This window comes from Stegodyphus dumicola, chromosome 2 (assembly GCF_044657685.1).
Source record: "Stegodyphus dumicola isolate Sdum_Otavi_A_Nest chromosome 2, ASM4465768v1".
Classification (NCBI taxonomy): Eukaryota; Metazoa; Arthropoda; class Arachnida; order Araneae; family Eresidae; genus Stegodyphus; species Stegodyphus dumicola.
In genome coordinates this window covers 130610734-130637742 of record NC_140769.1, presented here as the reverse complement: position 1 = coordinate 130637742, position 27009 = coordinate 130610734, and positions in this window count along the sequence as shown.

Here is a 27009-nt window from a genome sequence, read left to right as displayed (position 1 = left end):
TTTGTTCCTGAGGGACTGTTGTTTTCGTTTTGCGATTTTACGTCGAATCACTCTGAATGTCCGTTTCACTTTTCAAACTGTTGCCACCAAATAATATTTCCCTGTATTATATTTGAAGAAATTAATAATGAAGAATCTGCATAAATGTATGTATCTTTCTCGCATTGTGGTTTTCCCCGTGTGTAAAGCGTATACGAGCCATTTCCCTTATAAAGTCCTCCACTAAGGCTTCCCTCCCTTTAGGTACATAGCCCTCGAGACTTTGCCATAATCACACACGCACTTTCTCGCATTGTCATAAAACAACGGTTCCTAGAGCCATCAAATTTTTAATAACGTAATCCTCTTGCGTATATGGGCATCTGGAAGTCCCAATTTCAAATTTGGAATTTGTTTTATTATCGATTTCATGTTTTGTAAAACGAAAGTTTGATTAACAAACTTAACGATTTCAAAGCGAGCAATGGCAACGTTGTACAGAAAAAACATTTTTATCTCCAGCGCGTGAGACTGTGTATCTGAAATTCTAAAGATAGGCTCATTTTAAAATTATTTTGCAATATTGCTGTTGAAATGAATTTTATGGTTTAAGTGCGAAGAACATAATATTTAATAAATAAATGTAACACACAAAATTTTAAAAGAACGTTAATTTGGACGTAATTTAAAATCTGAAAGATTTCAGATTTTTACTTCCTTGTACGAAGTAAAAAGGAAGTATTGTAATCGCGAAAAGTTTCAGGCAGCATATTTCAACGAAAATATCCATTTTGATCGCTATCGAATGCAATTTAAGGATGTTTTTGCGTGAAATCTGTACGTAAATGCAGAATAAAAGACTCTTTTCCTTCAAAAAAATTATAAAACTGCTTTAAAATGAATTCGGAAGAGAATTTTTCGTGGTGTCTGTACGTACGTACGTATCTGGCATAACTCAAACACGAGTAGCCTCAGAACGTTGAAATTTTGTATATAGGACTGTTATAACATGCAAATGTGCACCTCGTATTTTGGTTGCAATCGGCCGCACCAAACGTATATAAGCAGAGCAGTGGAGCTACTAAAAAGGATTTATTCCAAAAGAATTTTTTCGGAAATACTAATATACTTTTGTATAAAGTTTTTTTCGCATTAAACAAGAGCTTCAATGGTCTGTTTCGGCGAAACGCGCAATGGTGTTTAGCCTATTTCGTAGATCAGTTTTTTTCCCTTGAAAAGCCAACTGAGAGTGCGAGTGGGCTAATATACCATTTTTCCGCTATTTAATTATTGTTTTTGTAGCTAGTTTTTTATGCTTTTAGTGTCTTTTTATTATTTTTTTAATTTTGATTTTAATTTTTATGTATTGGCATATTATATATTGGCAATTTTAATTTTAATTTTTTATGTATAGGCATTTTATATATTGACATTTATAATCCTTGTTTTTGTAACTTCCTGATATATATATATATATTTTCCGTCCATCTTTTTTCATGTGAGTTAACTTTTCACATTACACAACGGTCAGATTAATTAATTTTTTTCGTGCAATAGCAAGTCTTCCAGCACTAAAATTTGGCAATTTTATCTCGCTTATACAGTTTTTCCAGTTTACCAGGCAAATTTCTTATTGTCTATGTAGTACTATGTTACAATATTTCGGCTATATGTTACAATATATATAGCTACAGCTTATATATATAAAGTTGTATGATTTTAAATTCATTTAGTGCGAAAACAAGTTACTACTACTTGCGCAATTGCTGCAAAGTTAGTTAATAATAATTTATTTCCTAAATAATATTGATTAATTGATTATATTACCTCCTAAGTTTAATTAAAGTAGAATTATTTTAAAAGAGTGAATCCATACTGGTAAGTTGTATTTTGAAAGATGTTTTGAAGTAATTTGAAAACAAAATGTTAATAAAGTTTTAACGGCGACTGGAGTTAAATCATCATGAAGAACAAAATTTCAATTGTAAAAGGAAAAATGAAAAGCATGTAATCATTGTCATTGATCGGAAATTAGTTGACTTTTCAAAGGGAACAAACCAACTCCCGTTCAATGAACAATAATTGATAAAAATACGTAAATACGAAGGTGTTTCGCCTTTACTCGAGTTATAAGGTAAATCCAAGCCGGCAATTCTAGTCAGGCCAAATATTTCCGCGAATAGAAGGGATAACGAATCAATGCTGATACTCAACTTATTCTTATGAAGCATTTTAGTCAATTCAATTTGGAGTAAAAAGCAATTTCTGTAGAGAAATCCGAAAAAACTCGAGTAACCGTCCCCGACACCTTTATGTTTATGCATTTGAGTTCTATATTATTTGTAAAAACTAAACATTGGAAATTGTCGTTATGAAATAGAATTCAAAGTAAAGTTGAAATAAACATAGAAGATTACAAAATAAGATAAATAATGCAAACTTTGTAAAAACAAATAAAAAATAATATAAAAATAATATAAAAATAATATAAAAAATAATATAAAAATAATATAAAAAATAATATAAAAAATATAATAAGAATAGTGAATGTGCATGAAGATATAAAGGCCAGAAAAGGTATTAAGTAACTTACATTCTTTCTAGCGGGGAGTTGGCAAAGTGTTCTCTTCGTGTCTGACTCATAAGTGTAGGGTGTCCGAAAATTCTTAGCTGCAGTGGGGGCTTTGAAAAAAATCAGTCGGTAAGACTTGGGTGAAGTAATTTATGGTAGTGGGTGGGACTCTGAATTCTTGAGGTATGTATTATGTGGAGTTCTTATTTGAGTGAAACTGTCTGTTAAGATTTTTTTGTAAATACTAGTGAATGGAAATTAATTAATTTCTGGCTAATTATCGTGTCGCAATGATTAAGAATTTAAGAAAGAAAAAAGGAATTTTCACTGTCCAAGAGCTATTAGACAGACTAAAGTCATGAAATAGGCCCATTTTTTTAGTAACAGCATAAGTCTGAAGACAATTAGCTTTTTACAATATATACAACTGAGTAATTACGCTATATACAAATCCTTCAACTGATAGTCATCCAACTTATACCGCCTTCTCAGGTTTAGGAACAAATTATCATATCCCTATCAGTTAAATGATTTAGATTAAGTATTTAAAGCCTGCTCTTTTAAGGCAATGGTTGATAAATTGAATGGGGATTAGATTATTTTTGAGAATTTTAATAAGGAACAAAATTTCGCGTTGTAAATCTATTGTATCTGTGCATATAATTTTAATTCGTTGTATTTGATTAATTATTGTATTGTTAATTACTTTTTTGGATATGTTGGAGTTCCAATTTATTAATTTGTTAGTATTGAAATTGAAGTTTCTTGTTTTGTCAAAAAGTAAAATTTTTTTGTAGTTAATGATTTGAAGATCTAGAAAGTCTATGCTATTTTGTGAATTATTAATTTTATTAAGTGTAAGACAATTCGGATAAATCTCGGACCACTCTGTTACACTCAGTAACCTCAGTTTCGTTAGTCTTATATGCTTGTAAATTGTGCATTTTTTGCTTTAAAAATGATTGACTTCCCTGCTAAAAATGCCCTGTAGAAACCCATAAAATTTTTTTACGGGGAATTAGCCTACGGGTACCCGTACAGCTCTGCGGGTACTCGTAGACCAAATCCCCGTAAAAATCCACAGACAGAAACCCGTACAACTGTACGGGTACCCGTAGGCCAAATACCCGTAAAAACCCATAAAAGAAACCCGTACGGTTGTACGGGTACTCGTAGGCCAAATACCCGTAAAAACCCATAGAAAGAAACCTGCATGGCTGTACGGGTACCTGTAGGCCAAATACCAGTAAAAAACCTGCAAACAGAAACCCGTACAACTGTACGGATACGAGTAGGCCAAATCTCTGTAGAAACCTGTAGAACTGTAGGCACTATAAACAAAATCCCAGTAAAAACCCATAGCAAAAAATCAGAACTTTATATGCATATCCATTGGCCAAATTTCCATTAAAAAAATGGATATTCCGTAGGTCTATGCCTTGTAAAAACCAGCAGACAAAACATGTACACCTATACAGGCACCCATACGCCAAATCCTGTAAAAACCCCTACACAAAATTCCACAGACCAATAAAGGTACCTCTTGGAAAAATCGCTGCACAAAACAGTAAACAAAAACCCATAAACAGAACCAATAGCATTATACCATAGTGGAGTATCCATACATAGAATCGTACATAGAACGCGTATCCATATACAGAATCCCTATAAAAAACAATACACAAAAATAGAACTGTAAATCAAATTTCCATAAAAACATAAACTAGCAGAAGTACATAATTAGCACTGATGAAATGTACAGAACTAAATGGCGGAGAAAGCATGTAAAGTAATTTTAAATAAAATTCAATGCGAATAAATAAAAATTTTAAAATATCTAGAAGCCTTCGAACCCCTGTCCTTCTTAATGCACGTCAATATCTATAAACATATTACAAAATATTTGTATAAATTCTCTTTACAAAATTTTAAACTACCTTTATATAATTTTGAAAATAAAATGAATAGAAAGATAATAACCAAAGTCATGATTCACAACCATCGAATGATGTATGTACATATATACATGTAAGAAAAATAAGGAATAAGCAAAAGATTAAATTAGCAGCTTAAAATTAATTTTCCTTCTCTATTCTAAAAACAGTAATCTTTCTGCACTGCATCATTTCCAGATTAATTCATGTCATATGACTCTTACATAATATGATGTTGTAAAAGGAACTAAAACTCAAACAGCCAATAGTAATTTTACCGCAGTATTAACTATCAAATACGAGTAAAAATGCATCGAGAACCAAAATTAACTCGGTCTGAATTAAGATTTCACCCTTAACATAACGCATTTGCTTTTTACGCTTTGGCCTAGCTGGATTGCATTCTGTCTGCTCCTTGTGTCTTACTGCACATTTATCAAATATGTTAATTTTTGGAATAGGCATAAATAATGTGCCAACTTGTTTGTGGTTGCAACATATTTGCTGAAAGAAAAGTTGAATTAAATCTACCTCGACTGCCAAATTTCTTATTCATTGTGGATTGTGGATTCATTGTGGAATATACAAACACTGTGTCGACCCCTTATTACAATACTTTGAATGTTACCTGTATCTCTCAAAAGATAAATGAAACATGAAGATAACATATAATAAACTTAATAATACCCAAAATACAATAAATTATATTGTAACAAAACGAATTTTAAAAAATTTACAAGTCTCAACAAATACCAATTCTCAACGCACAGTTCGGGAATTAAGGAAATGTTTTATTCCGTATCTCACTTTTAGTGCTATATAATCTTCCACAGATTTTATATAAATAAAATCTATAACATAATGGGTATTTATACTGTATGTAGTTCTTGATGTAAAAAAGATCAACTTTCGTACTGTAAAAATTCCATTTATGTGAATAAGTATGAATATAGTCATATACACTTAATTATACTAAATAACTAATTTAATGAATAAAATTCCCATAGAAAAATGGGGAAAAGATAGAATCGCCCACTGCTTGGCGTGTTTTTAAGAATTGCACATACTCGGTATCCATGTACATATGACGTATTTTTACTTAAAAAACATCCCAGAATTGCAGAAAAGGGTCATTGCGCATTCCTTTGAATTTATCCATGTACACATCAACCTATTTTAAAAAACCTATATTAAAAAGTCAAAAGAAAATTGACAAAAATCTAATTCTTTTTACTTTAGTAAAAAGTGCCAAATAAATAAAAGGCGATTCTGCACTTTACCCGAAAAAATATATAAAAATACCATTTACCTATATATATTAATAATTTATTATTACACAAGGATTTTCATATATCATCTCAAAGGAACATAAATTAAATTAAAGTGATGCATTATTGGAATAAATTTAGTCGGTGTTTTAGGTGTAAGTTATTTAGATTTCTATTGTAGAAAGAATAGTTTAGAAAATGTATAGAAATACTATTTTGAACCATAAAAATTCTAAATAGTAAAATTTAAAGTACTGAAAAGGTAGCTATTGTTTTTGACAGTAGATTATATAATATAAAAATACCTCATGCTGAACGTTTTCTGAAATTACAATGCCAAATGAAATTTATATAGTGCAGTATTTAGCAATAATAACTTTTTGTAAACAAATGTAGCTATATTCGCTTAATTGTAATGACAGTAATTTTAACTGCATTTGTATAAAGCTGCGCAGAAGATTTATTTACATGGGTTTTCATCCGCAGAGAACAACCGGATTCTCTGTAGAAGTGCTTCCGAAAATAATGTTTAAATATTACTCTAACTATATTTGAAAGCAATGCTATAACAGTGCCCTTATAAGACTCATGAACCGAAAAGCTTTGGTTTTAATTGTCTCGTAAAACCTTTCAATTACTTCTGCAAAATTCCTACCCACGTAAAAATTACTACATCGAAGTCAATTGATTATACAGCAAAACGTTCCTAAAACAATCAACTCCGCAATTCAAGATAATGCCAGTTTCCTGTAGCCTGACAAAACTATGAGTAATTTTTTAAGTTCTGTTATTTAATTATTGTCCTGACAAATGTGCCATTATCAGAGGTGGTCGTTTAAGAAAATAACCACTATATGAGGCTATATACTTTATGTAATTTTTTTCAAATAAATAATTCAATTTTTATACTCCCAAGACTAGTACATTTAATATTACACAAATCTTATTCACAAATCTATTTCTATTTCAAAAGCAATTTATGAAAAACACATTTGAAATTTTCATCATCAAACTAATAATAATGAAAATTAAAGTATGCATAAAAATGATTATATGTGTTTTAACAAAATAGCACAAAATGTTGAATGTAAAAATGTGGTTCTAGTCTCATACTCGTAAAGAAAAATAGACCAAAAAGAAAAAACAATGTAAGCTACTATGATCATCTAAATTTTCACATAATTTTAGTAGTGGAAAAAAGATTCCTTAAGTTTGTATGTCTTGTCTACCCCATTCAATAAGTAATAAATACATTAAATATTTCAATGTTTATTTCATTAATAAAACGTACCTTTTTTGCTCGCGAAATATAATTAGTACATTTTTTAGAACTTAAAAAAACATTCTTTTTGCTCGGCCACATCACATTAGTCGAAAAATTGAAAATTGAATCATGCAAGATCATTTTTAAGTAAGTTTTTAAGTAAGATATACTCAAACTTATTAGTACATAATATTCAAATGATAAAGCATCTACACGAACAAGCTTTAAAAAAGTATTTCTAAACTGTAATCAAAAAAATAAATTTTCCAAAATCCAGTTTCACTAGAATGCAAAAACTATATTTCTGCATCTGATCACATCTGCATCTGCACACTGAACCAAATTATCAAGTCTGAAATTATCACTTTTCTGTCTTTAAGCACATTGTTTTTCAAGATAAAAGTAAAGATGGAAAATCAATTTCACGCTCAGAAACTCCATTTCACAACTAGTCAGTTATCAGCAACGTTCTCTCAAACATTAGATTACACGTGCATGCAGGACTTAAAAGAGAAGAGCTAGCTCATAGAGCTTTTTCCCCTGAAACAGGCAGCGGGGAGTGATGACGTAGCCATAATGACACTGAACGCGGAGATGCAATTGACAACATAGAAATTAGTGTTTTAAATTTGAAGAATCAGCGTTTAAAATGAGCTGTGTGTGAAAGACAGTTATCATTTAGAAGAGACAATGTTACTGTAGTATGCGTTTTACACTGAACATTAAAAAATTTAATTTAACAAATTTTAAAATAACAAATAAAATACGCTACTCTTAACATAAAGTTCCTTTTTTTTAATTTGCAGGGATTGTTTTTAAATGCCTGTTTATTTCTAATCATTTCTTTATCTGAGATTTAATTAAAAGAACTCTACTACTGCTTCTAAGATAACTATAATAACAGCTTTTTAAAATTAATCAAAAAGCAACCTTAAATTGGCATAGTTCTCAAAATTTCTGCTAATCTGAGTTTCAGCCTAATTGTAAATTTTACATTGGTATATTTCCCGATTCAATATAATAACATATATATTTTTTAATAATTTTGTAACTTAGGCTTACATCAATATTACATTTAAATAAATGCATGTAAGATTGTTATTTTAATTTAGACAAAACAACTTTACTCACAGTACCTAAAAAAAAAATTATTTAATTTTTCAAAAGTGGGGGTTAAGGAGGCAGGTCTTCTTATGTCAATTACTTTAATTTTATATTATTATATTTTATATAGAATGCTAAGCTAGCACAACATCGAATCAATAATAACACAGGATACAATAAAAATAGCTTTAACAATAACTTAACAAAATTAGTTCTCATTTGAAATATGCTTTACGCTATTAACTTTTAAAATGTCATCTATAAATACTTCAAATCAAAACATATTATATATGCTTTCTTGTACAGTCACAATGCAACTACCTCTGCAAAATAAGCGAATTGCTTCTCTGTTAACTTCAGGATAATGTTTCTCCAGTTTATTAATTAAAGAGCCAATTACATGCTTCCCTTTATAGTAACCTGTACCATGAACTGCACAAAATATATTTTCGAACTCGTAAACTGTATTCATCTATGAATGGGAAGGTGTAGTCAAACCTCCAATCTATTAATAAGTCCAATATTTTAATTAAGAATGAATAATTTAATCCATTCTGAATTAAAATATTGGTTCATCAGCACTATTTTTAGATATTGTTCCCAATGATGGGTCTTTGTTTCGCACACGGTAGGCAATATAACCTGCAACATATGTTAATGCTTCTTTTTCGGCGGTCGAAAATTGTCTGGCGGAATTCAATTCTAATTCCCAAGATATAGGAGAAGGTTCCATAGGAAAAAGTGGAAGCCATAAGAAAAAGCGGTTTCTCAGTAATTTGAAGCAGTGCGCTAAATCTGCAAAAACCCATATTTTTTTTTTCGTTTGCAATACTGTATTTGGAAACTGAGAACTATTAATCGAAATCTGTAACTCTTTACACAAAGTACTAGATCATCCTAAATCAGACACTATTGCTTTCCCTTCTACTCCAGATGATTGTGTTTGCGTGTGTGATTATGGCAAAGCCTCGAGGGCTATTTGCCTAAGGGATGCCCTCGTGGAGGACTTTCTAAGGGAAACTGGCTCGTATACACGTTACACATGGGGAAAAAACCACGAAAACGCCCATGCAGCCAGCCCGTTCGCGGGATTTGAACCTCGGACCGAACTACCAGTGTTCAGCGACTTTTCCGCCCAGCCGCTGGTGGGCCCAGATGATTGAATATGTCTTTTTCATTCGAGTGTTAAAATCAAAAAATTTTGGTTGTTTCCACTGCGAAATGAGACCTCTGATTAAACCAAACTGCACTTTTTGAAAAAGGACCGAGAATTTGGTCCAGTTTAGAGTCATAGCTAAGTTTAGAATCTATATGCATTTCGTCGAAACCGAGAACGCATATTTTTTCTACAGAGTTTAAATATTCGCATCGTTCCTTCATTACAGGAAGAACATCACTCTGAATTCTTGAACTACATGAAAATTTAGCGCACCATCTCCTTAATATGTTAGTGCTAGGTAAAGAAATTCCCAATTTTTTCTTACCAAAAACGTTCCTTATAGATGACAGAGCTCTTATGACAATGCAACGTGAAATATCTTCACTAGTCCACCTGATTTTTTCCTTCTCTTCTAGCAATGCGTTAATCTGCGTCTTTGTAAAAATATGCTTTAGACCGTTTTTCCTAATTCTCCGATCCGTGCTATTTTTTCCTAAATTTCGCTGTTTGGGATTTTAATTTCTAAATTTCCGATACAAATTTCTTTATAGATGTCGTCCACCTTCTTTGTCGCTGAGCAAACATTCTAAAATTTTTCTTTTCTCTATTTTTCAATATTTTATTACAATTTTCTAAGGATATTATTTTGTTCTTCAAATTATCAATACATTCTTGTTTATCTTTACACTTAGGGCATTCAGGGATATTTTCACTTAGGACATTGTCACTTGTGAATTTTATTTCAAAATCATTGACATTTGATTTATTATTGTCAGCTTCAATTTCGTTCTCAGCTTCAAAATAAATTTTCTTTGGTATTAATTCATGTAGTTTTTCAAAACCACTCTGCATTACTTTTCTTTTCAAATGTCTCCGATTTCTTGGTGTTGTTTCGTTTATTGCATACGATAAATTTACTTTCGGCACAGTATTGCATTTCAACAGTTTCTTTTGCGGCAATCCAAGCAAGCGATTTCTTATGTCATCTTCATAATCACTGCACAGAAAATGTTCGCCATAAATTCTTGCGTTTTTCACATTAATAGAATCCTGTCTTCGACATTCATGTATCCATTCTTTCGTCAAAAGCAAATTGTCCTTTGGGAAAGCATGAAATACAATATCTCTTCCTTTCGTATTTCTATAAGCGTTACGGCACGTTGCTACAGCACAAGAAGCCATATTACGTAAAGGATACTTTAAATATAGAATTTAAAAGGAAAGCTGACTAAAACTATATCTATATATATACAAATTATTAAATATTTGCATTATTAGAAAACAAATATGTATGATTAAAATTAATTTGGGATATGCGACCTCCAGAAAATAGTTTCGCAAGTGAATGAAAGTACAGTTTTAAACGCGCGAAATCAGAGCAGGTGCAACACAGACACGTCAGGTTACTTCCAATTCATCCCCTCCATGAGGCTCGCGTCGGCGAGGAGTCGAACAAAGAAATGACCTAGCCCTTCTATTTATCCCTGAGGTGCATGGCTTTAGTGGTATATTCATAGTCAGTGCTGGTATTTTATTATTTATTACTAATTTCTAAACAGTAAAACATAGTAAAATTTGTAATACAGTCAATCATAGTAAATAATGTATTGCATTACTACAACCACGAAGAAAATAACACCACCCTCGCACAACAATAACTAGATCGCCGCCATATTGCTTGTTTGGGAAACTTCTGAGTGTGGGGGAGGGAGCATGGGAAGGAGGGGGAATTTTTTTCCTCACGTCAGCGTTAACAGGGAGAAACGTTTTGCGATTGTGAATGAACTTGTTCGCGTTAAAGAGATGTTGGTTGATACCGGTGTTTATTTATAATATCAGAAATGTAAGTGCTTATGTGTGTGTATTCAGAGAACCAACTCGTAGCAGTGGCTGGTCGCCTTAGAGAGATTCATTTCGTAGATGCAATCTCCCTAAGACGACCACCTCTAAAAGATAAACGTATCTCTGAGAACGTAAGTATATATTGGTATTGAGCATCACCTCTCTAAGGCGACCACTTGCAAAGATGAATTTTTATTTGCGGCTGGTTGCCTTAGAGAGACCTCGTTGTGTGTGGTGTATACAATTACTGTTATTGTTTCCGAAAAAAAAATTTTAATCAAATAAATAAGCATATTTAGTAAAAACCCTCTCTAAAACGACCACCTGCGTTTCCAGGTTACTCTGATGGTCTTAAAGAGATCATATTTTCATTCTGTTAATTTTATTGTTTACAAGAAGTCTATTAACGTCAGATAAAAAAATAGCATAAACCCATATAAACCAACAGAAGTTTTATTAATATATTGATACCAGTAAGAACACCAGTAAAAGTCAATATAAACCTATACAAACCAGTACAAAGTTCTGCCATTGAAATGTTGGTTGTATGGGTGTCAAGTGATACCAGTAAGAAAAACCCACAGAGATCATTAGAAACCAGTAAAAGTCAGTAGAGACCATCAAAAATTCTATAGATACCAGTAGAAAGTTTTACTGGTTTCTATGGGTCATTTTGAAACCAGTAAGAAAAACCCACAGAGACCAACAGAAACCAGTAAAAGTCAATAGAAACCCATAAAATCTAATGGGTACCCATAAAAAGTTTTACTGGTTTCTATGGGGCATTTTTAGCAGGGTTATGTTGTTCTTATCTTCCGGTTAAGGTTTTTATGCCTTTAGGAAATCTGCAAGCAATATTTGTAGAATTATCAACAATTTAAATGCGGTTAAGCCTAATTTTTAAATTGCCTGGTGGACATCTTTGTTTACATTTGAAACACCATAATAGTGGATTTGTTGCCAATCTAGAAGGATTAAGCTTCGCAAAAGCAAAGATAACGCATTTATTTTTTTATTACTGCGAATTAAATCATGCTTAACCCTTTATGGGATTTTTTTCGAGGAAATAAGCGTTTAAGATTTACTTCGTAATTTTTAATATAGATATTTAGAGTTTTTATATGTTTTTGCCTTGTCGCGAAGTGAGAACTGAATTAATTGAATGAGAAATACTGAATCGTCTGTGAAAAACTGTCTCTTTTTTTGAATTTCTGTTATACATCGTTCTAAATTTATTATAATATTCGAATAGAACATGTGGCAACGATTTAATAATTCTTCAAATGATTTTGTGCATTCTGAGTTATAATAGGAACGAAATGTAACGCTGTTAAGTGAACCTAGCGCCAGAGTCTAGCTATGGTAAAAAGATATAGTGAATTTTAAAGAGTGCATTTATTGTATTGTGGTTTATGCGTTATGGACGATGTAGATTTAATTCAATCCAATAAGTTTAAATGAAATGCAAGAAAAAATGCGTTATAATTTAATATTCCGTACAAGAAAGTCATGTGGTGTACATATCAGATTTTTTTATTATTATTTTACTAGTTAATTAATTAATTAATTAATTTATTTTTGTTTTTCTTTCCCGAGAGTCTTCCATAGGGCTCCGCACTTGTAATTTTAGAAATTAAGCTATGTTATAAGTGTTAAAATAATTAGACTGATCTGGAAACCTGCCTTGTTGGCAAGGCGGCTTGAGGTAAGAAAATTAGAATGCACAAAATCATTTGAAGAATTATTAAATCGTTGCCACATGTTCTATTCAGCATAATTCTAAACATTCCAATCTAGCTGAAATAATGCTTATTAAGAAATTTGACTCAAACACTTGTAGGGATTTATTTTAAATAACCAGTTAAAGTTTAAGTTATATTATCTTTCTTATGAGCCTTCATCTCCCTAATTGTCAATGCCAGAATATTTAAATTTGGTACCGCGCGTGAAGTAATGTAAATTATACCTTGAGGAGAAAAAGTTTAAATACCTGGTTCTAGAAGGTAAAGTTAGAGATTGTTGGCAAGCGCTGTATCTCTGTAGCGTGAGCTTTTGATTCTGCATTTATTGCTGGTTAAAGTAGCGTACTAGCTATTACTTTGCTGCTACTAGATTTCGACGCGGTTTTAGGTGGCAAGATTATCTCATCCCTGTAGAATAATTCTACTGCTTGTTAATATGTTCGAATTTCTAATTTAGTTCTTGTTATTTGAGGTTCCGCTTGAGTGAGGCGTAGTGGTATAAGCATCAAGTCGACTTATTGTGAATTTTAAAGAGTGATAATAAAGCGTTCTCTTTACCCTTCTTCTGTGTAGTTCCTACACGTACTTCAGTTGTCACATTAGAAGATAAACAAGTAGATATTACACAATGGTTAAAAATTTAATATGTTAATTATCTTGTAGAGATATTAGGCTATTTTTTGAAGAAGAGAGACATGAAAAATGAGCAATGCCCTCGCCGGGATTCGAGTCATTGACCTCTCGATTACGCGCCGAGTGTACTGACCACTACACCACGAAGGCACCATAAGTATGCCGGAGAAATATTTTATAATCTTAATAAAAGATTGTCAGTATGCTTCTTAGTGTTATTTTATGTTAAAGAATGTCTGCAGAATTAAAGTTATTGAACTGAATTAGTTTTGAGTTTATATAGGGGTGGGTCAGTTAAGAGGCAAATCGACTAATTAATCGATTGAAATTTTATTTGTTTATTAAATTTCTCATTAAATAATCGAATTTGAATTGTTTTGAAAATATGTATAATATTTTCTAACTGCTGCAGAAGTATTTTATCAAACTTTATATTAATGCTGCGAAAACACAACCTGTATGTTATTTTAATTTTTATTATGAAGATTTCTTAATGTGGGATTTTATGAATTACATGTAGCTATAGCATTAGATGTAAGATTTAAATTCCCGCAATATAGGTATTACACAAAAGAAGTATGATGAAACCACGAGAAGAGATACAATGCAGTTAAAAATAGATCCAGAAAAGCTTTTAAGAAGTAGACGAACAAAAAAAGATAGCTGAAGGCGATGAGAACTCATCGTTGAAAATGACCTTTCTCCAGGCATTTTATAAGGTATTTCTCCCGCCTTTTTTAGCATGCCTTAGCGGTGTGATGGTCAGCACACTCGACGCGCTTCGAGTTCGACTCATGTTTCCTGCTTTCACAAAAAATATCTCTACAGTGGCGCGCGAACTAAAACAGGTGGTGGATAATGATTCTCCTTAACCAGGATTTGGCGATTGGGTCCCCTAATCCCCAGTTCCCTTTAAGAGCGTGAGTATATAAGGTATTTCTCCCGTCTTCTTAGCATGCCTTCGTGGTGTAGTAGTCAGCACGTTCTGCGCGTATTCGAAAGGTCCGTGTTTCGAGTTCCGAAGAGAGCATTGCTCATTTTTCGTTTCTTCTGCTTCGAAATAACCTAATGTCTCTACGGTCTAAGACTCACGAATAGTCGCGACTTCTTCAATACAAATGTACATCATTGGAGATGTATTTTATGATAAAAAAGGCAATATCTGTAAATTCTTAATCCATCTTTACTTGCTACTTTACCTTAAAATAGCGCGATAGATCTATATCTTTATGTTTGAGTCATCTTGAGTCAGAAAGGAAAATAGTGGATTTTTAGCCAAAAATTCTACCCCCCAATTTAAGGAACATGTGCAAGTAATCAGTCTCTGGCCTTGAATACAGCTGTGGCCTGATTCCCTGTATATCTTGAGACCTCTATTTAAGACACTAGAAACTGTCAACATTTTCATCTGAAAGCAACAAAAACTTCGCAAGACTAGTCTAATAAATTTAAGTAAGATGAAAATTAATCAGTAATATTTTTTTATAATTTATGCCTATAATTTTAATGTTGAAATCCTCAAGGTATGATACTATAAGGTATTTTCTCCCTCCTTTCTGTATGCCTTGGTGGCGTAACGGAAGCATACTCGGCCCGTATTCGAGAGACCCAAGTTCGAGTCTCGGTGAGGGCACTGCTGCTTTTTCATATCTCCAGCATCAAAATAGCCCACCAGCAGCCGAGCGGTAAAGTTGCTGAACACTGGTAGTTCGGTTCGAGGTTCGAATCCCGTGAACGGGCTGACTGCACGGGGCGTTTTCGTGGTTTTCCCCATGTGTAACGTGTATACGAGCCAGTTTCCCTTAGAAAATCCTCCACGAAGGCATCCCTACCCTTAGGCAGATAGCCCTCGTGTTCTTTGCCATAATTAAATACACCACACCAGCATAAAAAAACCTAATGACTCTAGAATATGAATTGCTTCAAGTGTTTTGCGCCATCTTATGCATGAGATTTTATTTATATTTTCCTGTAAATCCTCTCAGTCTGATCGTAAAAAACATTTTATCTGTTCAAACTTCAGAATATTATGGCTGACGTTCAAGATAAAGATCCTTCACGTTCTAAAGAAAACGAACATTATAAGAAATGGTCGTTATAACGAAAATACATCTAACATACGGTCATCAGTTTTGCTTTTTTTTGCCCCGCCATTCTAATGGAGCTGTCGCTATATAATATTTAACACAAAATTGAAATACTTTTATGAAACACCCCAAGAGCATTTATTTAACCAATAATTTGTTTGTAATTGCACATAACACTAGTTTACGAGCAGAACGTTGGAATTAGGAATTATCAATAGAAACCGCAAAATGTCGTCAAATTCCTCTGAAATTTGCTCTGCGAACACTAGATTGCAGAAATGACCTTCCCATATATGGCGACTTCCAAGAGAGCATTTTCTGAATCTTCGTGACGTCACAAAGGATGGAGGGTTGGACGAAGACATCCATTGATTGACCCATCAGTACGAACTTGCATCAATCAGATCGTTTGGTTTGGAAGAGTGAACTGAAGAATGGGGTTGAAAAGGGGGTAGAGCCGAAAGCACGTATTTAATCACCCTGACAAGCGACGCGCGACTACATTGAACCCTATCCCTTGCACCCCATCCGCTAGAATGTTACCCCGTCTCTCTTTATGCTCCGTTTGCTCTAGGCTGACCTTTAAACTCTAGACTTGCCAACAATATTTTCTTCAGAAAATTCATTCCGTAAAGAGTTTTCGTTCTCTGGCTCATGGTATTTCCACTGAAAACATGCATCGATAATTGCCTTAACTAAACCTTTTCTTAAAAAGTTTAACTAGGCAGTGACACATTTATTTTATTAAATAAAAAAAAAAAAAAAAAAAAAAAACGAAAAATTTCAGATTTTATATTACGCCCATAGGAGCTTTTTTTTTTAACGTTTTGTGTGTTACCTTTACTTACTAAATATCATGCTCTTCGCTTTTCAACCATAAAATTCAATTCAACAGCAATATCGCAAAATAATTTTTAAATGAGCATATCTTTAGAATATCCTATAAACAGCCTCGCGCTCACGCGCTGGAGATAATATTTTTTCGCACAGTGTTGCCATTGCTCGCTTTGAAATCGTTGTGTTTGTTAATAAAAATTTCGTTAATATTTTTAAAAGTATGAAATAGATAATAAAACCAATTCCAAATCTGGGCTTCTAAAAGCCCATATTCGACTGGAGGATTACGTTATTCAAAATTTAATATCTCTAGGTACCATTTTTTTTTTTTTTTTCCATAGTGCGAGAAACATACATACACTCATGCAGATTCTTTAGTATTTAATTTCTTTAAATATAACGCAGGGCTCTAATATTTGTTGGTAACAATTTAAAAACATGAGATGCTGTTGCTGTTTATAGTGAATTAACGCAAAATACCAAAAGGAAATTAATAGCCCTTCTGGGCAAATTGCTCCTTTGGGTTAAAAATTGGAAAGTAAATAAATTAAGAAATTTAGGTCTTTTCTCATTGTTTTTTTTGGTAAGTGTTTCAAGAGAAATAGTATAATATTAGTAAATTAATTTCATATTTTATTTAGAAGTGATATTTTGCTAAATTGGGATGATAAAGAAATATGAAGAGATACGTAATGTGTGTGATAAAAACAAACTTAGAAGTAATGACGAGCAGAATTTTGATGGCGTAGAAATGTTGATCCATTAATGAATAGGAAACTGGAAGCAAAGGCAGATTAAATCTTCATTTTTTAAAATTTTTGCATCATGTTGCGGACACAAACAAGTTGTCACATTAAATGTGCCTATTCCAAAAAATTTACATTTTAGATAAATTTGCAGTAAGAAAGAAGGGGCAGACAGACTGCAGTCCAACTAGGACAAAGCGTAGAGAGCAAGTGCGTTATGTTCAGGGTGAAATCTTTATTCAGACTGAGTTAGTTTGTGTTCTCAATGTATTTAAATCAGATAGTTATTACTACTGTAAAATTACTATTGAACGTATAGAACGTAGAATTTTGAAATGCTGATCCATAATGAATAAGAAACTGACAGCCGAGATTTTCAAGATGTTTACATTTTTATAGCTTTGCAGTAAGAAGAGACCAGCAGTCCAGCTAGGCCGAAGCGCAGAAAGCAAGTGCTTTGTGTTCAGGATATCTCAGCTCGGTTAGAAGGGAGATTAAGGTCCAGTCGCCAAGTGAAGTGAACTCACGCCAAATCTGGTAACCTCTTGGCTTAAATACGAATCAATACTTTTCGATCATTTAGTGCTCATTTACTGTTTATTACAATTTCTTAAATTTCGTGATAAAACGCTTTACTCCATTTTGCTACTGTCTTAAAAATGTTATATGATATTATGAAAACTTTTAATATTGTTGATCCTATAAAATAGATAGTTATTAACTTTCAAATACTTTAGGTAATGTGCAAAATTTCTGTCAATTTTTTTTTTTTTTTTGACTTTTTAAGTGAAAGTAGTTCCATGTGTACATGCATAAAGTCAAGGGAGTGCGCAATGCCATTTTTGTGCAATTCTGGGATGTTTTTTTAAGTGAAAAATTGGTCGATGTGTACATGGATACCGAGTTTGTGTAATTCTTAAAAACGCGCCAAGCAGTGTGTGATTCTGCACTTTCCCCCTTTTTCGTTGTTTTTCTTGAAGTCCTGTTTTAGATATTTTTGCATGTTTACAGAATTAATTCAAATTCGCAACCATCTAATATGGCGACATGATGAGTTAGCAATTTTCTAAAACGCGCGAAACAACCGTTTTGGCGACTTGGCAATTTTTTTAAAACGCGCCAAACTGGACCTCAATATCCAGTTTTACCCTTAATTCAGACTGAATTAGTTTAGTTCTTAATGCATTTTGATTGAATAATTAATAGTGTTGTAAAATTATTATTGCCTATGACTAGTTTTAGTTCCATTTACATCATCGGTGCTATGTAAGAGTCATATGACATAGATTAGTCCCGAAATCACGTAGTGCAGAAAAGATTACTATTTTTAGAATACAGAGGGGAAGTTAAATATTAAAGGCTATTGCTAATTTAAATTATAATTTTTCATTTATATGTTTTAAATTTTATTATACAGATATGTTTATATTATTTTACAACTAACTATCTTATTAATTTAACGGTTTTTATTTACGAAATATTAATTTTAAAAATTCTAAAAAATAAATGAATAAAACAATCAACGAAATTGATATTTACATACAAATTAATATTTCTGTAATAAAGTAGGGGATTTTCATCCCTTGTCTATTATTCTTTTAATAAAGTGTACAAGAGAAACAAAAAATCGTCATAAAATAGATTATTTCTTTACTTTTTCGAAAAAATACGTAAATGTTGCTCTACGTTTCTGTTACAGCACTGATTTCTGTAGCTTGAGAAGTAGTACTCATGTCCTTAAATAAAAATTTATGACACTATTGTTATGACTTATTTCACTTGTCTGATAGCAACATCAGAACAAGCCCACGAAATTCATCACGGTAAGAGTGGAAGACTGCCCTGTAGTTGACAAGAGCCTTGAGCACCATACAGTTGACAGTATAAATTTGCTCAGTTCCACCTCCAATTTTGATGGAGAACAACCCAGGGGATGAATCTCAGGGTCTCTCACCCTTCTTCCTCTACCACCAACCTCTTGACAGGACTTTCGGCTCGCCGCATATTTAGAGCGCCCCCATGCCGCACAAACACTATATATTTACAAATATCCATGCTTTCTCCGTTATTCGAACCAGGGCCATTCGGAACGGCAGTCAGCGTCTCTAATCACTATCTCTATCACTACCATTTATGACACAACGGTAGGAAGTACAAAGATTGTTAGGCAAAAACACTTCAACAAATTTTCTCTATCAAACAAGGGAAAGAAGATAAAAAGGAATAAATGAGTCCAGTATTGTCAATCTATTGCTATTATTTTGAAAATAAAAATCTCTAAACAAAAAGGGTTTTTAGAGCAGCATCGGGTGCTTTTCGCCTAGATGAAAGGTTTCTTTAGAATAAAACCTTCTCCCGCCTCCTTAGCATGCCTTCGTAGTGTGGTGGTCTGCACGTTGAACGCGTATTCCAGAGGTTCATGGTTCGATTTCTGGCAAAGGCGTAGCTCATTTCTCACTTCTTCCTGTTTCAGAAATAACTTAATGATATCTACAGTGGCGACCGAACTAAAAGGGTGGTGGATGATGACTCTTCACGGCGACTGGGTCCCCTAAAACCCCAGTATATAAAGGGGAAGTATATAAGGTATTTCTCCCGCCTGGAATTCTTTCAGGTTACTGGGAAGTACTGCTTTTATGTAGTAGAAACCCAGTATAACCCCACTAGTATCCAAGTATCTTAGTATGCCTTTATAGTGTGGTCGTTTGCACGCTGGGTGCGTATTCCAGAGGTCCGTGGTTCGATTCCCGGCGAAGGCGTTGCTTATTTTTCACTTCTTCCTAATGACTCTCCAAAGGAATTTCGTAATTATTTTTCGTTACTTTAGATTGTAACCTGAAATTTTTAGATAGTAAGTCATCTTTTATTTTTACTTTTCTTGAATGTATTCTATAAGATACTTTTTGTCTCAAAGTTAGGCGAAAATACTTTTCTTTGTTAAAAATGCTTATATTTTAATCTTTAATATTTTCTTAATATTTCCTTAATGTACATAATTAAAGAAAACTGCTTGAATCATTTAAATGTTTCATCTCGGAGATTTTACTCATCGTATCTATTTATAGTGAAAATTGCTAAACATCGAAAAACATTTTTGAAATACTGAAAACTGGTATAATACTGAAAAAATGATTTTTAGTATTAAACCATGTTTTTAATACTTTCCCATAAATGCAAAAATTTTTGTAGAGATGATACTTCTCGTCTGCTGCTGTTTAAATTTTATGCATAGTTCTTTCTATATATCAGTTCTTTTACGTAAAGTATCTACTATAGATTCAGAAACTGGCTACGTATGCAAAGATGGAAAAGCAATCTTTTTCTGCCTGCTATATATGGATATTATGTTCCAGAATAAGTCTAAAACTCCTATCCCGCACGGAAAAAAAGAATACCAAGCACAGACTAAACAAAAGGGTGAGAAGGAGGGAAAGAAATGAGCTCTCAAGACCAAACGGAAAGAGCGAAAAAAATTCGACCTTGCGGATTTCATTCGACAGCTTTAAATCCCTCCGCTTTTAGTCAAGAGGGTGAAAAACAAAACAAAACCAAAAAAAAAAAAAAAAAAAAAACCTTGCTGTTTATTTTACTAGAGATTTACTTTTACTTGCCGCCCTCAGAGGATGGGGGAGAATTATGGGGGAGGAAAGTGCTTGATAAGTCCCAGCCATGCATTGGTAGCAGAGCTTCGTTTCCCATGCTTCTTAGACGATGGTTTTCCACATACACTCAATCTGAATAACGAGCTAATTTGTGTTCCGGTTTTTGCGAAGTTTTGCCCATTAGACTTTGGTATTTCATATAAGAAAGATTCTGTAGTCTAAAGACGATGCTTCGGGGCCAATTCAATGGTAATTTCGATACAGTTACTCAAGGGCAGTCGTAAAACGGGCTTAAACTATTTAATGCACTGCTTTTAAATTGTTCAAGAATATTCAATTCGCTTTTAGCAAAATCAAAACCCTTATGATCATCTACTTAAATAAAAATGCAAAACTTCGAGTGAAACGATCTCAACAATATCAACTTTACTGTATTTACGTAATCTAATATTGTAAGGAGTATACTTAACAGTTTGTGGTATACTTATGTAACTTTGCCTCCAGTGTTACTTAGAAAAAGCATAGCGGTTCATTCCAGTTTCTCATATTTAGTTGGTTAGAGTATTGGGGCAATGACTGTTCAATTCTGTCGTGAAATCTTTGTTGCTCACGCACTTTTACCTGTTTATTTTATTATTATTATTATTATTATTTTTCCAATGCCAGATTTTGAACAATTACAAATGTAACCCAGTCCATTAATGTATACAAGGACAGATGTGGTGGTCTCTTTATTATGAAAGCACCAAATAGGTGGGCCACCATCGCCTTTCCTATGAAGGGACGGACAGTTACAACCATGCCTTCTCCGGGATTCGAACCCAGGCCCTTCGGCATCACAGTCAGCTTCCTTGACCACCTCCATTATACCTCTGCCGCTTTGGCTTGAGAGAGGATGGTAACTGTGAATGTGGGGAGGAGGGTCATCCACATCATTTTGTGTTCTCCTGCCCACACACAGAACTTAACAGCCTCAAGCAACAAGGAGCCAGATTTTGGCCAAATTGGTTCCAGAATCTACAAAGTAACAGAGTTTCCCAGCGGAAACTGAAAACAATAATTGACTACTGTACTAGCAATTACTCTTCTGACACTGGAAGATAGTAGTCATAAAAGTCTATATAAGCTAGTTCAATATGTCAGCAACAGAGTATGTGATATGTATGTTCAATATGTAATTTTGTATTTAAGCTGTGCCAGGTTCTCATACATAAAGTTCGTACTGTATCTGAATGCTGTAATGTATCTGTACATGTTTATGTCTTTTATTTATGGTACCTAATTTATACTAAGGATCACGCGTACCTCAATGGCATGCTTCTTGTAAACTTTAACTATCATGATAACGTATATATGGGTGTATATATCAATATGAGTTGAGAGTATGTATACTTTTATTTGTTTCGGATTATCTATGTATGTAAGTGTGTATATATCTGTATATGCGTTGTATTTATATGTATATACATACTCTTCTTCAAGTGCCTTGTATGCACATGTATATATTTCTTTGTACATTGTTGTACTCTTCTTCAAGTGCCTTGTATGCATATGTATATCTCTTTTGTGGATTTTGTAACTGTCGTCTGCTCAGCCGGAGCTGCCCAGGGCTGCGGCCTGGTAGCTAGTGGTTGAGTCCCGCCGAGTTGGTAACCAATTCTTCATGTATATATCTATACCTGGGTCGGAGCCAACTCAGCGGTTTACCTTACCTTATCTTCCCTGACCACCATACCGACTGGGAGGCTCTTTTACGTATTTATGGTGAGCAGAAAAAAATGTGGAGTATGTTTTTTGTTACCTAAGTAGAAAAATGATACTCAGCTGACTTGAATAGCAGAAAGATTCTGTCTGGTCTTGTTTTAACAGTGAGGGTCATTTCTAGATTTGCTGTTAACAAGGATTATTTCCAAGTTTTTTGCAGTTAGTATTGTTTCTGGTTGTGAATCTTTAGTGCACTGATGTTTTCACGAAGTCTCTTTCGTATGTTGCGGTTAACATAAAAATGCTGGTATCAATTAGCGCGTATAGAGAAAAAGATTAAATGTTTTAAGGTAGTTTTTTCTTAGCCTAAAAGGCGTTAGCTCAGAAAGGCTATTAATTTGTTTTCACCCGAATATGGGCATCTGCAAGCCGAAATTTGGAATTTCTTTTATCATTTATTTCAAATTTTGTAAAGCATTTATGAGGTTTTTTTTTTTTTTTTTTTTTTTTTTTTTTTTAATTAAGAAACTAAACGATTTTAAAGCGAGTAGTGGCAACACTGTACGGAAAAGAGAAAACATTTCTATTTTCCGCGCAAAGCTGTGTATCGTGAATTCTAAAGATAGGTTCATTTTAAAATTATTTTGCGATATTACTGTTGAATTCAGTTTTAAGTACGAAGAACATGTTATTTCATAAATAAAGGTAACACACAAACCGTTAAAAAAAATGCCTCTTTGAGCGTAATATAAAATCTGAAAGCTTTCAGATTTTATTTTTCGTTTAGCTGTTGTTTTTATCTTGATTGCATCTTGCTATGTTTTATTCTACGAATAAGTGTTGCAATAAAAAATTAATAAATAAATTAAACATTACTAAACTATCATAACTGGCCGTGCATATTATTGCATAGTAAGATAGTATTTTATGCTAGTTATTCATTTGCAATTTGCGAAAATTTGATAAGCAATGGCACTTAACTTTTGTTCGACACTCAAATGGCAGTCTCAAACAAAGAAAAATGCTCTTAAAAAGATGCGATGTTAACTCTTTCAGCAGGCTTTCAAATTAAATAAACTGTTTCAAGAGTAATCGGATACTTGCGTTGAAAAATCACCTTGGGACATATTATTAGTATGAATGAAAATTTTCAAGCAACAATATTTTGCATTCTTGCTTAAGAAAATTCTCGAATTTAAAAACAGAGCCATTTGTCTAAGAAATTCGATATTCATGAAAAACCCATACCTCAGTATTTCACTAGATAAATGGCATTATAGATATTGCTCACAAATCAGAAATATGAATGAAACTCGATACAGACGCACATGACATTAGACAACGAACAACTGCTGGAAGTAATGGGAATCTTTAGTTTGAAGATACCACTTACTGATCCTTACGTTTCAAGGAGTGGTATTGGAAAGTATTTAAACGTGAGTCGCCTAGACGGATAGGAGAGGTAAATCGCTGAGTTGGCTTTCGACCCAATTATAGATATATCCATGCAGAATTGGTTATCAACTCGGCGGGACTCAACCTCTAGCTACCAGGCCGCAGCCCTGGGCAGCCCGGCTGAGCGGACGGTTACGTGGTCAGAGCGGACGTGGTCGTGGCCTTCGAGATAACATGGCCTGGTTAGCTACTAGTGACGTCACGAAAGGCGTCCGATTCTTCCGTGACTTTCTTTGCTTCAGATTTGAATGCGAGCGTTTCGTTCGATGTTTAGAGTGTTTTGTTTTTAATAATGCATAATAATTAAATTTCCAGAGACTTGAAAACGTATATAAAAGGTCGTATATTCATTTGCAGTTAAAATTAATAACTTAATGAATATTATTTTTTTAAGAAATATTCACGAAATTTTCTATGCCATGTTTTAGGTTATCTTGTGCATTTTTTTTACACTGTATTGTAATAATTTGTTAGGATACACTCAAAAAAGAAAGTATTGAAATAAGTAAATAAAAAGGCTGTTATTTATTAACATAAAATTGTCTTTACAGTTTGAGAAGGAGAGGAATGAAAGGAATGAAAAGATTTAGAAATATCAATAATTCACTAACAAATGTAAATATAATTTAGCAAATTAAAAGACATAAGAAATAATTTTTCCTTAAAACTATAAATATTTCAGAGCTTCCAAACATTATGCAAATGTATTTTTAATTCATTTAAATTACTATCTAATAAAATGAACAGAAAAGCCACAGAAAAAATTTAAATCTCAAAACTTCGTAAATTAAGTAAATTACAATTTTGCTGCAACATTACAGAAAACGAATAATTTTTACATATTTATATGTTATATATAGCAATAATTATAAGAATATTTACATCATTTAATAATATTTACATTATTAGTTATATGTAGATGCATAATAAATAATACATTTACAAATAAAAACCATCCATATAATGTTTCACAAAAGCGTAAAATCGATAAATTTGCCAACGAAAACCTCAAAACAACTATACATAGAACAGACCATCATTTCTGTCTAATTAGGAAATACTGTGCAAGTTGTACTAGTATACTGAAGCAATAATTAATCGCAATTGATAATTTATTTTGAAAAATTATGAAGTATTATCAAATAATAAGGAAACAGCAAAAGGATTAATAAATTTAAATGTAAAAGATACATTATTGAAAATATATTTGAACTGCATCATATTTAGTACACTATTTTTAAAAAATAAAACAATGTCATTTACATACGCATATCTTTTCATCACGTATTCTTGATTTTTTAAAGTTTCCTTTCATCGATTTTTGTATGCATATTATTTTGAAGAACTTTAGTATAATTGTTTAAACAAATATTTGAAACGGTCCTCATTATTTTTTTAAATCTGCTAGAAAAGGGAATTCCACACATTAAACAAGTTTCATGAACATCTAACATGTTAATGTTTCGTACATATATCTCGGTAAGTTTGACCAGTAAAGAATGCTGTTCAACTTCTTTACTGGTTCTTCTTTACTTTCAACTGGAACAACTTTATCTCCTAGATAATCTGCTACATCTATATGAAGCGATACAAAGATACTTTTTTAATTTTAGGATATGGATGAAAACTGAGCAATAAAATATAAATACCAGCAACAGATTTGTGTAAAATAATATTTGAAGTATTTGAAATATTTAATTTATTTGGTAACGTAGAAGAAAAATCCTCAAATGATGCTATGTTGCCCTTTCTCAAAAATTCATTAAAAATATGCTTCTCCATCTTAGCTCTTTTTTCCTCCCTGCTCATCCTCTGAGGGGTTGGACTTTCAGATAAGTATTTTGGACAACCAGAAAAAAATGCATGGGTAAGCATCGTTATTTAATTTAGGATGCCCTCTACACATCTGAATAAAAGTACCTTCGTTTGTTGGTAAATAATCATAGCTAATAATATCTTCTTTTCGAAATGTTTTTCACATTGAATTCATCTGCGATCACTTGAAATAAAATTTTTCCTTGGAATTTTTTTGATCCATAAATCCCGTTTTACTGTATCTTTTGGAAATTTGAATACTGATACATATTCATTAGTGCCATCGTAATTAGATTTGCATGCTGGAACGCAATATCGTGCAGGCATGATGAAGACAGCTCTACGTAGACATCGATCGTTATTCTTGTTAACAAATAAGTTAACTAATAATCTCAATTTAAAAACGAAAATATCCTTAACACCATTACTTAAATTTAGCAATAAAAAAGACACGAATAATAAAAATATACAGCACGCAATCAACGTAATAAGAAGTCTTCGCTTGCAGTGTACACACAATGCAGTGCGAAGGGTGTAAGTTCAGACGCCTTACGTGACGTCAAATCACGTGATTCTGCAGCTGACCAGGCCATCTAATCTCGAAGGCCACGACGTGGTTGGAGCGGACAGTGGCTACAGCGGACACGTGAGGGTAACTGGGTGGGTTAGAGCGAACATTTTTGCACCTATTGTATTGTTTACCTAATTAGTCACATGTCACCTATTATGTACTTTCGAGCTTTGCACCTGCTGTAGAGATAAGCCGATATTTTAAGAGTAAAGATTTTTCAGTGGATGTTTTATCCTTATGAAGTGTGTATGTCATTTTATAGCCTCGAAAAAGTCTGTGATGAAACCCATAGCCATTTCAACAAAATTACTCTCTACAAATAAAGGAAAAGGATATTTAGTTGTAGATGATTAGCCACGCCGTTTACACCGAAAATATAAATTAGGAATGAGCTGGGTATGTAAGACAGATCGTTGTAAAGCAGGGATGTCAAACTCATAGGTACACTTGGGCCAAACAAACAAGGTTTAACTTTAGGCGGGCCGGAAAAAAAAAAAAAAAATCAATATTCATAGAAACGTAGATTTATTTCGAATAATACAATAATAAACTTATATATATATATTTATATAGAAAAGAACAAGAAAAATTTAATGTTTACGTCCTGATACTTGACATCTCTTCTCTGCTATTATCTTTCCTATTTCGGAAGAAATTTTGTTTGCAGTGATAACTTTCAACGCTGACCCAAGGTG